This window comes from Sparus aurata, chromosome 4 (genome assembly GCF_900880675.1).
Source record: "Sparus aurata chromosome 4, fSpaAur1.1, whole genome shotgun sequence".
Lineage (NCBI taxonomy): Eukaryota > Metazoa > Chordata > Actinopteri > Spariformes > Sparidae > Sparus > Sparus aurata.
In genome coordinates this window covers 35,989,557-36,003,179 of record NC_044190.1, presented here as the reverse complement: position 1 = coordinate 36,003,179, position 13,623 = coordinate 35,989,557, and the positions used below count along the sequence as shown (strand labels likewise).

Here is a 13,623-nt window from a genome sequence, read left to right as displayed (position 1 = left end):
ATCTCACAATGCCATGTCATTAACCCCAGATACTACAGTATACAAAATCTAATCAAATATAATGTAATAGATACAATAGTTCACAAAAAATTAAAGTGAAATGAAGTGATTCAAGTGATTCTCCTCATTGTGCCAATGTTACCCTTTTGACCTTGCTATGGTAACCACTGTCCTTATAAGATCTGGTTTCTGTTAGTGTTACACACACACACACACACACACACACACACACACACACACACACACACACACACACACACACACACACACATATATATATATATATATAATATATATATATATATATATATATATATATATATATATATATATATATATATATATATATATATATATATACTTACACTCAGTGAATCCTTTGTGAGGCTGCACTCACAGGCCACTGCTGTCACCATTTGAGATGCAGTGGTCCAGTGGAGCGTCCCAAAGCTTTAGGCTCACATGTCGCAGAATCAAAAGGATGCTATTCCATCAATGAATGACAGTTGGCCAGCCTATACTGTATTGTTATCCTTTCTCAAAAAAAAAGTTTTTGCTGAGTCAAAACGATGTGTGTTATGCACTGAGGCCATTTAGGAACACTTACTGCTTGTTAGAGGAGCAGAGACCATGTGTCCTGTGCTTGTCTATCTTAACTCAATCAGTGTTTGTACTGACATAACTTAAAACCTGCAGTTGCTTTCATAACAGCATCCATCTGTGACTAATTGTGCAGTGGCTGCAGGTTCCCTTTTTATTAAGCTGTCCTTGCAGCGTTGTTAGGGAAATGAGTCACGGTCGCCAAGGAAGTGAGATGGTGTGCGGTCGACTGAATGTCACAGGGTACAGTCGGCCTTCACTCGAGATCTCTCGGAGTACTGCAAACCTTACGCTTGCTTGACGTCAGAACTCTGTAGAAACAGTCATATTTGGAGAAATGCGGAGAGAAACACAAAGGAAAGTAGAAAGGTGATGAGTGCAAAAAGAGTAGGAGGGATGGAATTGTAGGACTTGTGAAGAAATGTGTTTGTCTCAGTGCTGTCGGCTAATTTACAATATTCTGAAACTTCTGAGCTTCAGAACTATGGCGTAATAGCCTATAGATTAATTGATAGTTGGATGTCAGTCAGTCGATGATTGCTGACAGCTAACATTTATATTGACCAAAAAAGCTTTTTGTGTTCCTCTTTCAGATAAAGCCTGAAATGAAACCTTGTGATGCAAGAAAGTGTCTCTGTTGCAATGCAAGGTAGGCAGTGATGATCTGGAGGGTTAAGAACATTGATATTGCGGTTTTAGGGACTTAGGAAATCCCAGAGTCTAGGATTGATAGTGCCGGATACTTAAAGCGTGTCCTTCAAGTAGTTTCAAGTAACGCCTTTGTAAAACACTCTGTGCCTTTTTTCTTTAATTCCTCTGTTGCTTAATTCCAGCAACATGGTTTCTATTGGTGGTGGTGTCATTTGGTGCAGCAGTAATGTTTTTTATCTCAGTCGTACAAGAATATGTACTTATAAGAAGGTGCATAGAAACATTAACCTAATCAGATACAGTATAAAATGACCTGTATAGGAATTAAAGGATGAGTCTGGTGATATCTATATTTTTCTTGCTGGCAAATCCTGTAAAAAGACGAAAATCGACGGTGAATTGATTTTATGAACAAGTTTTATTTGTATCCAAAGACTGATGTAGCTTAGTCCTCCAATGCACTACTTACTGCTGTTTGAGTAACACTTGCTAAACGTCACAGTGCCCAGCTGTTTTAAATGATTATTTATTTATTAGAAATACATATTTTTTAATGAGGATACATGCTTGTGACTTTTTTCTTAACAAAGATGTCTTCAATTTATTCAGGAATAAATGGGCTTTTCACTGAGAGACAAGGGTAGGCTAGGGGAGCAAGAAAGAGACTGACTACACTTATCCTTAAAGTCAATAACTGATGAAAAGAAAAACAAAGAAAGCCAGTCTAAGAAGCCATTGCTTTGTAAATGCATCCACAAAAAGAGGACTTGAAATTTGAAGTTGGGCTACAGGTGGAATCAGCATTATTCTTAGGAGTTAAAGGAGTATAATCCTTCTTTCTTAAAGTTACATCTGAAAACTAGCTATTTGTTAGTTTTAACTGCCCTTTGCCCTTGTTAAATGACAGAATCACCCTTTTTCATTCTGGTTGGGATCATACCCTCAAACGCACAGGATGAGCTCTTCACACCTGGATGAGCTTTTCTATATGCAGCACAGAGTGAGACTGTGACTCACGTTTGGGAGGGGCTGCAGTGAAACTCCCGTCATCTCAAGCCAGTTCCTTTGAGCCAAAAACTCTTCTTCCCACTCAGCCACAGAAACCCCAGGAAGGGTGCTGCTGCATGCAGGCATTCCTAACTGTGACTCTGTTCAACAGTGATGCTTTGCTGCACATTCCTTGGTCAGCAGTGGCAAAACATAAGGGTTGGCTTTTACAAGATGTGTAACTCTAGCTGCGCTCCATACTGTAAGGCTGCCACAGACAAGGCCCCCATTGAGTCACTAAAAGTAGTGTGCCATTGGAGAAGGCAGAGCCATGGGGAAGAGGAAAGAGGTTCAACTAAAGCTGTTCAGACAAGTTGGATGTCAGTCGTATGAAAAGGCAGTACACAAATGGTATGAGTGCTAATGAAGATGGTAAGGAGACAAGGATGCTATTAGTTAAATCCTCAGGCTCCATCCACTTCAGTCATCCATAGCTCCCCGGAGGCATTTGAGGTAATGAGATCCCTCTGTGCTCCTTCTGCGTCACTCCAACTGTCTGACCTCTCTGCTGCTGCACAGCTGTAATTGAAGGCTTAGCACAATGTGCCATGCCATGCAGCGCTTATAGCACATACAGTCAGCATTTCTTTTCGCTCTTACACTTATTTTTTTTTTTTTAGCACAGCTATTAATGAAATTCTACACATGTGCACCAAGGAGTTACTCCATCAACCTTGTGCTAAGGCAAAGTATAAGATATTCTTAAATGTTAAAACTCAAACAGTTTAAAATGTTTTACTTATCTCTAAGGGGAAAAGTATCCAATCTCATCGACCTACCCGTGTGGTCCAGCAGGCCTTTCTCAGTCCTCGTAGACCAGCTCCAGTTCTTGCTTTGATCAAGGCTAATGAGATGAGTATTCTTAATGCCTAATACCTAACGTGCTGGTTTTTTGGCCTGAAAAGAAACAGACACTGTGATGTAACACTGCTAATCGCTGAGCCACTGTACCACCTATCAGTTTTATACTGATGGCTCCTGAGCAAATCTGCTGGGCACTTGTGGCATAAGTGCCTGGCATATACCCAAGGGCAACTTATCAGTAGCTTTTTGAGGAATGGGAGGGTGTCACCCAACGCGCTGTCACCTCACCCCACCTCACTCTTCTTGTAATAGCACTGTTGGTGGTGATCAGTCCTGTGCTTGACTCTTGTTGTTTGGCTTTGGCTGGATGGTGTAGTGTATGTAAGTTTGCATGAGGGTGTGTCGACAGGGTGTGTTTGACAACATGCATTGGTCCATATGTTTGAGCCAGAGCCAGGCAGCTGTTAACCAATGCAGACACGCTGACTCCTCCCTGCATGCACGCCCAATGTCAGAACATGTTGTCATTAAAGGTACAAAGATGGATGAGGGCTTAAAACTCATACTCAAAGCCCAGAGTAGTAACATAGCTATCAGCGCTGTGTACACACAGTACTAATGACCATAGTCAGGCAAGGAAGGAGCAAGAAAAGTACATGACTAGTTACATTCACAGAGCCTCATGCTACTCCCCACAGATTCCCCCTCCTCTGCACACTGATACTTTGACTAACAACATGTGAAGTGCATCCTTCCTAGTTTCCCATCCACAAAGTTCGCAAAGCTGTTGCCAAGAAAATTACTTGGAAAAATCTGCTGCACATAAGCGAGGAGCAAGTTCAGGCGAGTAGATGGTGACCACAGAATCCAAGAATGAGTTTATTGAGAATTTAAGTCTCAAGTCTAGATAGACTGCACCTGAATATAAGTTTAAGATAGCACTAGCTAAAGAGTGTGCAGTGGTTGGCCAAGATTCTAATTTTTTGAAGTCAGAAATGAATTGAACCCCACCATAAAGATCCCAAAAAACCCAGAACAAAGTAGATGCACTACATTTGGCAGATATTGAACTCTTATTTTCACACAAATATGAACTATTTTTCATAATAATCAAGCCAGATTTATATTTTGGAAAAAGCCTAGAATTTGTATCCGTAGTCTTCTGTGATGTTTCTGTCAAAGGTCGGATTTCAGTGACAAGTAAGTGCCTTCATGTGTCCACAATGGCACGTTGAAATGTTCATTTCCTCATGCTTCATTTTAAGCAATATAACTGCAGCTGTGTACTGTAGTATACAGTATCCTTTTAATGTTAATCAATGCCATGTTTTGAACTTTTGTTTCCGTTTCATATTTTTTATAGCTGAATGCGAGACTTTAAATTAAGTGCCCTTCGTAACTTTTCCTGATGGGTTGTTAAAATGCCCCATAATTCTTTGGTCAGTTTTCTTTTTTTTTAATATCCTTTTGAAATTTCCTTCAGCAAAACACTGAACCTCAGCTTTACATGCACCATGACTGTGGCTCTGACCTGTCCTTGGATCTGCTGTTCAAATGCAAAGCAACATATTTCTTAGTACACCTAATGCAATGTGGTAATTTGAGCGCTGTGAATTTTCAATCAGAAATCTAATCAGAATGTCAGATATGAATCTTTGTCATCTGGATACTCAGGGGATTTAACTGGAATGTGTGGCTTTAGCTCAAAGAGGACTGATATGGCCTTGTGAGAGGCAAACATTAAATCCTGTTTTAAACGCAAACCAGCTTTGATTTCCATAACATTTTGTCACTCTATTTGCAGTGCGTCTTTTGGAGACCTTGAAAGACTGTAGGATGAGAGGAGAGAGCATGACATGTAGCAGGGAGTTGGAACGCCATCATAGCTACATGATTTGATATATCCAAACACAAGAATTAAATATTGCTGGAGATGAAGTCACAGTCTGCGCATGGACTCACCCAGGGAATTTTAATCCCTTCAATCTAAAAGCTTTAGTCTAATGTCATACTAATGCACTGCTGTATTTGAGCATCAGATCGACCGGTATGAGAGTTGCTGTTTTTGTGTTCCAGTAAAAGCTGTGTGGGAATTGAGGGTCTTATCGGTCTCATGCGAGGGACCACTCTAGAATAGACTACATCTTCAGTAGGGTTGTACTATAGTTATTTGTCAGATTCATGTATGATTGCCAGCTTGCTGTACTTGGAACGACTTACTTGACAGTGTGAAGAATTGAATGGGGCCGGTGGAACAAATAATGCATGAAAATAGAAAAAAAGCAGGAAACTGAGCAATAATGTCTGAATTGTTTATTGACGTGTTGGCAGAAGAAATAAGTGAGTATTTGGCATAATATTGCACCAGAGATAATTTTTTCCTCAGTGTTGTCTGTGAGGAGGCTGCAGGGGTAAAACATGTTCAACATTATTACTGTAGAAGTGTTATTGGAATTTTTCCATCGTGAAACAAAGGCACAACTTTTGTTGAAACAGTGATTATTGTAAGGATCTCTTCACAGAGCCAACAGACCAAAAACTGAAGAAAATCACATAGAAGTTATAGTTGTATGTTTCAAGCATTAGAGTTAACTTTAAATAGACGTATTGTTTTGAGAACATACTGGCTATGCAGGCAGGGTCAATTTATGTGGTCACAACATGGCCAAGTGCAATATCCAAATTAGAATTGCAAGCTCCAGTTTTTCAAATCTGTTACAAAACGGCATTAAAATGAAGCACTGTAATGCGACAGAGATGCTCTGGCTTACAAATCTCGCTCTCCAGATGTAAAAAAATGTTTTTGTTTTGTACAGACCACAACAAATGTGACATCACTGGGATTTTAATAGTTTTGAAAATATCTATATATAAAATGTGCTCAAATGTGATTTGTTTCTAGACATAAAACATTGCTATTCAGAGTCTTTAGTATGCCTAATGTAAAAACAAGCTACACAGCGCATGCACATACATTTTATCCGAAAGCCGATTGGTAACCTCCCATTTTTCTCGTGATATTGTATAATAGATATTATGTAATTCCATTTTCAATGTGGTGTGTAATCACTGCTGTCAAGGCCCCATTAAATGTCATTTGCTTTTGATATGGAACAAGACCTCACCCTGCTGTACAAACATTCATGAGCTAATATTGCAAATCTGAAATATATTTAAAGACATGGAACATGTGGACACAATGGGGTTGTGACGGATTTGAAGTCATAAATGGTTTAACTGAACTTGGAATAAAGGCTTATTCTATATGCTTAACTTTCTCTGCATGTTTACTATAAGTAAATCAGCTACGAGTCAAATTTTTCGGTTAAAGATTCTGGAGATGAGCCCAAGGGATTTCACAGAGAAACATGTTTGTCATTATGCCGGAGACATCTCTTTCTTGTGTTTCCATTAAAGGGTTACATCTTTCAGTGAACATGCCACAGGATGCAGATCAGACATCACAGCTGACAGTTGAGGGTGTGGTGTTGATAAAGAGCGACACACACACACACACACACACACACACACACACACACACACAGAGGAATTGGCTTGCAGGTCAAACTATTACAGCAGAGCAGGGATTTTCCAATAGCTAAAGCCTTTGCTTTGTTGCTGATTCCTGGTGTGGCCTCCATTGTCAGTGTTTCCCAAAGATAACAGAGAATGTGTTGTAATAAGGACGACCATCATGGAATATGATTCCTAGTAATGCCCGCTAATTGCGTGTGGGGAATACTTAATCCTTGCTTCTGTAGCATCAAAGACCCTCTCTTATCAGCATGAGGCTGACTTATAAATCTGTGTACTTATACACTGCAGCATAAACCTCATTGATTTTACATGTATTAGCTTGTGTTGCTTAACGGAATTTCATCTTCCATGCTGTTTATCAGTAAAGGTTAAACATTGCAGTTATATAGGTGCGTGTACAGTATGAATCATGAACACAGTTAAACAACTCTAGTTATGACATTTAGATTTTAGAAAACATGCGCCAGATGGCCCTGTCAGCAGCCAGGGCTTTATGGTAGCCTGGAAAATTACCATCATCAGGCTGATCTGAAGCTGCCACCGTTTCTGTTTCAGCAGCTCTGTGTGATATCCACGCTAGGTTTTGTTTAGCTGTGCAAACAGCGCTTTGCTGTGCTGCTTGCAGATGTTGAGGTTTCTGTTTGAATGGCAGTGGTGGTAGTAAGCTGACTGGCGGACTAAGGGGTAATTATGGTCTTCTTATTGTTGGTGGAAGGGGCCAGGCATATAGAGGGGCCCTACTGCCTTCACAGTTTCAGGATGGAGCGAGTCCAGTTATGAAACCCGAAATGTGGATGTGGCTGGCTACACCAGCTGGAAACAATGGTCTCTCTCACTGAGGCACATACTTTCCACCCTGGTTTTCTTCTCAAGTTTGTTTCCAAATTATGTATCTTTAGGAAAAAACATCAAACAATCGGAAATAAAACATTCCATGTAGCTCATCTGTCCGTGTGCATTATATATATTTTATTTATGCTAAAGGTTATAGCACCAACAACGATATTGTGGAACTGAGCCAGAAAGTGACAATAACATCCAACAAAATGTATGGAGAATGTGTGACTCTGGTCCATGAAGGTACTCTTAATTCAATACTAAAAAAGGAGGATTTACACACTCTCACAGCAGCACATTAAAGGATCAGAGATCAACAATATGTTCTTTTGGTGCAACATCAACAGTCACTGCAGTAAAATCCTTTTTTTAGTCAGGGTTGTATGTGTAGGAGAAGAGAGACTTCCCCTTGAAGCAGTTGTTACATCATTTTGCGTTGCCTCTTGCCAACAGATGATCTTTTTTTCATCTTTTTCTTTTTAATGAAGCATCTCACGGCTGGAGAGATGGCCCTTGCATACATCTGGGCTGTCTATGCAGTGGAAACATGTTTCCTGAAAGTTGGTGATACATGAACACAGAAAACAGAGATAAAGCGCTGTGGTGTTACCTTTTTTTCCATATAAGTAAGAAAACCTACAACGTCCAGAATGCACTGCACTGCATCCACCCAATAAACAATCGAGGTGATGGGTGACGTACTATGAATTGGGTGGTGCTTGGTTTTGGCATGGTGTCCGTTTTGAAACAGGACACTGTATGGGGACCAGTGGGTAACAAACAATATTGTATTACATCTTTTGTTTTTCTCTTAGTTTTTCTCAGCCCTCTGGAACAATATAGTGGCTACTGCCAGTTCATGAACTTTCTCTCTTGCAGTTAGATAGTATGCTTGAATATGTTTGTGAAGACATTTCAGGTAATAAATGGGCAAGTTTGTTGAAACCATGGTTAGACGCCCCTCACTCGATTCGAGAGCGAGAAAGAGATGGTGGGGTGGCTCTCTCTGTCAAATTACAGTCTGTAGCTGATATAACAGCCCTTCGCTGGCAAAGAGGTGCGGAGCTCTGGGTGCAGGCAAAATTGAGAGGATTTTTACATGTGCATTTGCATATAATATCAACATTGTAAACATACAGAGCTGGTTTAAAGTTCAAAGTGTCCCTTTAACTGGTTTCGTTGAATAACACATTTTGTATGACTATGCTGACATTATGCTAAGGATGAGTTGGTGGACTGATATACAGCATTATTCGTGTGTTAGAGTGCAGGTGTTTTCGAACTCAAACAGAATATGAGAAGGAAATGATGTAGACTAATTTAATGAATGCTCTTTCACTATTGGATTTGCCTCACAGCTGATATGTTTAGATCTAAATTCTATGTATCTTTAAATCAATAAACCCCTCTTTGGACTGCTGTTCGTGTCAAGCAGCAAAATTGATGGTTTCACTTGTGGCAGTGCGACTTGGCTCCAATTTGTGGAAGTAAATGTGAAACACTTGAGCAGTAATGGCCAGCTTCCGAGCATGTGGTGCTCTTGCTTCTACTTCCTTTATTTATTATAAGCAATGGCATTTGAAGCTTAAATCAGCACTGAGATAGCATCCTGTTAATATTGTTATCTTTCAGCAGCTCCTTTGGGTGAATGTGGCTAATTCAATACCAGTAGACAGTACTGGGAGGAGAGGGGGGGAGATGGGGAAAGGACAGGACCCCTAATCTAATCTGCCCCGTGCATTGCTGTGCATGCATCAGTCATCTGTTTATGGAAAGGCTCTGTTTATGAGCAAGCTCCTGCTGGATTATTTTGGTAGCCTACCCCCCTCAACCCAAATTCTGACTGGGATAGAATTTGTCCCATGTACATACAGAAAATAACACTGGGCAGTTCCTGTTAATTAACTAATTATAACATGGCAAGCATTAATATTTGTTATATAAAAAGCCAGAGCTGGTCATTCTGGACATTTAAACGCCAGTTCCTCAGATAAATCATTGAACGACCATCTTTAAAATGTAACGTTCAGCGTGACTGTACATGTAATGATGCCAAATTAATCATAAATTATAGAGTTAAATGAATTAATTGGGGCCGATACAAAAAGAGAGCTGTCGAGGTACCCTTTTCTTCCTCAGATATAAAATCTGTGGATATAAACTGGGATGAATGCTTATGTGGACATTTCCTGGCTTGGTTATTTCGAGTCTTAACTATCGTCGGAATATTAATGTACATAAGTTGGAATTGAACTGACTAAATGAATTAGATAGCCAAAGATAAAGAACACGAGAACCAGCGTGTGGTTGAGTCAGCAGGAACCACCATACATAGAGAACTGAAACTGAAATTAGCTATATTTAGTTAATGTCTCATCAAAGTCTGTGCATTTCTATTGTTTAGCATCAAAGTTTGTCTATCAAAATACACTGCACTGTCTTTTCTGTTATGGACAACCAGAGATTAACCTCGTGAATGGGTTCAACGTGAATTGAACGCTCTTTCAGTACACAGCCATCGGCTATATTTAAACAAGGGACTAAAAGGCTTATTTCAGTGTTTGTTTTCTTGAATGCTTAATTGTTAGCAAGCCAGCTCTTCGGCTGATGCCTGTGAGTCTGGTTCCTATGGTCTAACTGACCTTTACCCACACCGTCTCTAACCCTGGATCTGTCGAGCATGGGCTTAGAAATGTGGCCCACTGTTTTCTCTTACGGAGGTCACTCTTTGTCCCTTTTTTGTCTAAGCTTATTGAATGCCAACACAAAGACGGCCATAAAACCAGAGTGAATTGCTTAGGGAAAGAGACTTGCCTGTTTGCTCACCCTGAAAAGGCTTTGAATTGGGTTTGGTGAAGGTCTGGTCGAGATTTTTTTAGATAAGATTAGTTTATTACCTATGAGATGGCATAAAGGAAATGGACCGACCATTGGCAGCACTCAACCACAGCATTTCCAGATTGAATGAGGAATTTTTCATGCTTCCTTTCTTGAAATTGCAATTTCATGTAAGCCTTCAATCAGGCACAGATGGAATGAAAATTCGGAGTAATTCATGATAAGTAATGACCCTTCGGGCTGAAAGTCAGCACTTTATCCTCATCGTTTCTATGAGCTGCTTACAAGATCTCTTTCAATTGCTTTGCTTCCTGTTTGGCATCTGGAATTGTCTGGTGCTTTTTAGACAGCCCAGCAGATACCTGCTCCTGCTTTGTCTCTAGGGAGGCAAAACATGTCACTCTGCTGCTCCACAGACTGCTTGTGCATGCTTGTGATCATTCCAGGGTTACCATATATTAAGATAGTAAACAACAATTATATTCAAATGATTAGTCTCTGGAATTATTGTGGTTAACAGTTCCCAAGGTGCAGTACACATTTTTTTTTATATATATTATCATGTCAATTTAGAGATTGTACAAAATTACCTTCAGTAAACAAATGTGGTACAACAGTGCTTGTTGAGCTAGTTAAACAAAATGCCAACAAATGAAAACATAAAAAGAATCTCAGATTACCACATTTGATACAATTTTATTTACAAAAAACAAATTGCTCCCCCAGTGTAAAGAGAGACAAAACACACACACACACACACACACACACACACACACACACACACACACACACACACACACACACAAACAGAGCTCCCAGCCTCTTTTACACTTCGCCTCCTCTTTTCTTTGACACAAGCACCTGTATGTTCCTGTGCCCCAGCAGCAAGCACGCAGTGACGTTAGTTGGTTTTTGTACGGCTGCTCTTCCAGGATTCAGTGACGCAAGATTTACAAGGCTGCTATGTGATTCCCCCAATTGCCAAGCTTTTCATAGCAAAAGACCCTGGCAGTCAGTTCAGCACAGTTTCAGCTATTCATCAGCGCTTGCTGAGAGACTCGGCTCTATTGAAGCGTACATCCCTGTCTCCCTGTTCTCCCAGCTCAGCGCTACAACACAACCACAGGTCTGACGGTGCTGGCTTTTCTGCCATGGTAACTTTAGAGTTGGAGCATAAAAAGCACTATCAGGGCCAGGAGCTTTAACATCTGGTAAATGAGAGTTCTTGCAGTGTCAAATGGCTGTCGAAAGACGAAACAAACACTTTCAGGGCTCAAGTCCCTGAGTCATCTGACCTCATTCATCGATTTAGAAACATTTTGTCAAACTTTTCACTTCCTTTCGTTTTGTGATTAGTGATGGAGGAAAAAATGGAGCAGGGCAGGTTTGAAACATGACGTTGATCCATGATTTGACTCCAGCTTGTTTCCTGGTCCTGTTCAGTCTTGTCACTCACTGGTTGATTTGTGTGCTAGAGAGTTTCGAAGAAACAATAAAAATGCAGACAACTGTTGATTGCAACATGAGCAACTGGAAAAACACCTCTGATAGCAATCGCACTGAAAGAAACAGCCAATGGTTCCTTTTTACTTCATTTTACTTCCTCATATAGTTTCTTCTAAATAAGGAGGAAGATTATCAGATTGAAAGGAGCAGCATCCTGTGGTTCGTAGAAACATAGTGCACTGTAGGAGAATAATACTGTCGGGACTCTTCCTCTTGTGGTTTCAAATGCTTAATTTGCCGAAGCTAAACTGTCTATCTAACTAACTGTCTAACTATCGATGAACATCAATGTATTTGGTCAAAAATATTGTGATAATTGATTTTTTCATCCAGTCGTAGCATTTATTAAGTGATTTTTTAGAAGATTTCAAAATATCGAGATGTATCATGTGCATTGTGATACAGCATAAATATATTAAGGCCATGTTGCCCAGCCTTAGTATGTGGTTTAGATTGATTCCCCCAGTGTGACATCCAGTCAACATCGACTCAGGGTTCCCTTCTTCCAGGTCAGCTGGTTCTTATTGATGCAAGAAGAGGACACATTCCCCCCACCAGCCGTACATGCTTTGTTTTACCTCCCTGCTCTCCCCCTTGCTTTTACTGCCCTTAGACTACTGCTGGTGTATTATGTGAGGTTGGGGAGAGCCGGCTGGATGCTGTTCTGTCCAGCAGCAGCAGTGAAAGGGAAAGTTAAAAGTGGTTGTAAATTGCTAACGGGTCAGTCATGACACTGCTTACAGTGGCAAAGCATTTTGTCACTCCACGATGAAAGCATTGCAGCTGACTGTTCAGTCGAACACAATGCGACAGGTGTTTGTGTGTATGTCTTGTTCTTTTTCTCTTCTATTTCCTTTTTTTATGACACGTAGCGTCTGATGCTGTTGCTATGTGAGGGTCAAACATGAAGCTGTGTCTTACACAAACTGCATACAGCAATAGTAGGAACTGGAGGAAATGAGGTTTCTATTGACAGTGGTGCGAAGTGCATCCTCTGTTCCAAACGAATAAATGCTGCTCTTGATAGTCAGAACAGCACAGTTAAATGTAAATTCTCCCTTCTAGTCTTTAACCCATACAATTTACCATCTAATTTTTCAATAAGAATTGCAGTAGGATCTATTTATCAGCATAATGCACCTCAGCTGTGCTGCCCCTGCCTCTCCTGTCAGACTGTGGTGTCAGTGGACTGTATGCTCTAATTGTTGGTTCTGCTTCCAGTTCGGCCGAAGGGGCTCTAATTGTTTGAAGAGATGTTCATGGTGTGTTTTGACAGAGCCCTCCTCCAGAGCATCTTCTCTCAGACTCTGTAAAGTAAATAAGACATGGTGCCTCACCCAGCAAGCAGATGTTTTATTGGTCTTAGACAGAGAGAGAGAAAAACTCATATTACCTGTTTGGTTTTATGTTTACTGTGGGGTTGCACGATATTGGACTTTTGCAGAGTTTTTCAGCTCATCTTGGCCAACACAAATAAACATATTTTTCGACCTAATTGCAGAGAACATCAAGTTTCTCTTGTAGTGAAATGAAAATATTATAATGCCTACTCGTATCCTGATGGCCCACCGGAAGATGCAGACATGCAATGTTATTCAAAATGGACACATTCACCGAGCGAAATAAGAAGACTACTAAGTGAACGGTTCACATGTGCGCATAAAGCAACATCTTAGCGGCCTGAAATAATTGGCTGAAATTTTCATTTCAGGCTGACTTGTCTTTGGTTTGTGCTTCTCGGCAGTGGACCTCTCTTGTTTGTTAATTTGGTTGGATATAATAAAGTGGTCTGTGGCTCTATAG

The 13,623-nt window shown here is 40.4% G+C and overlaps 1 protein-coding gene across 1 annotated transcript in view; it reads left to right on the top strand.

The window, feature by feature from the left end:
- The window catches only part of adcy7 (adenylate cyclase 7), a 55,140-nt gene that overhangs the window by 12,144 nt on the left and 29,373 nt on the right, over window positions 1-13,623 (top strand). The window lies entirely within an intron of this gene.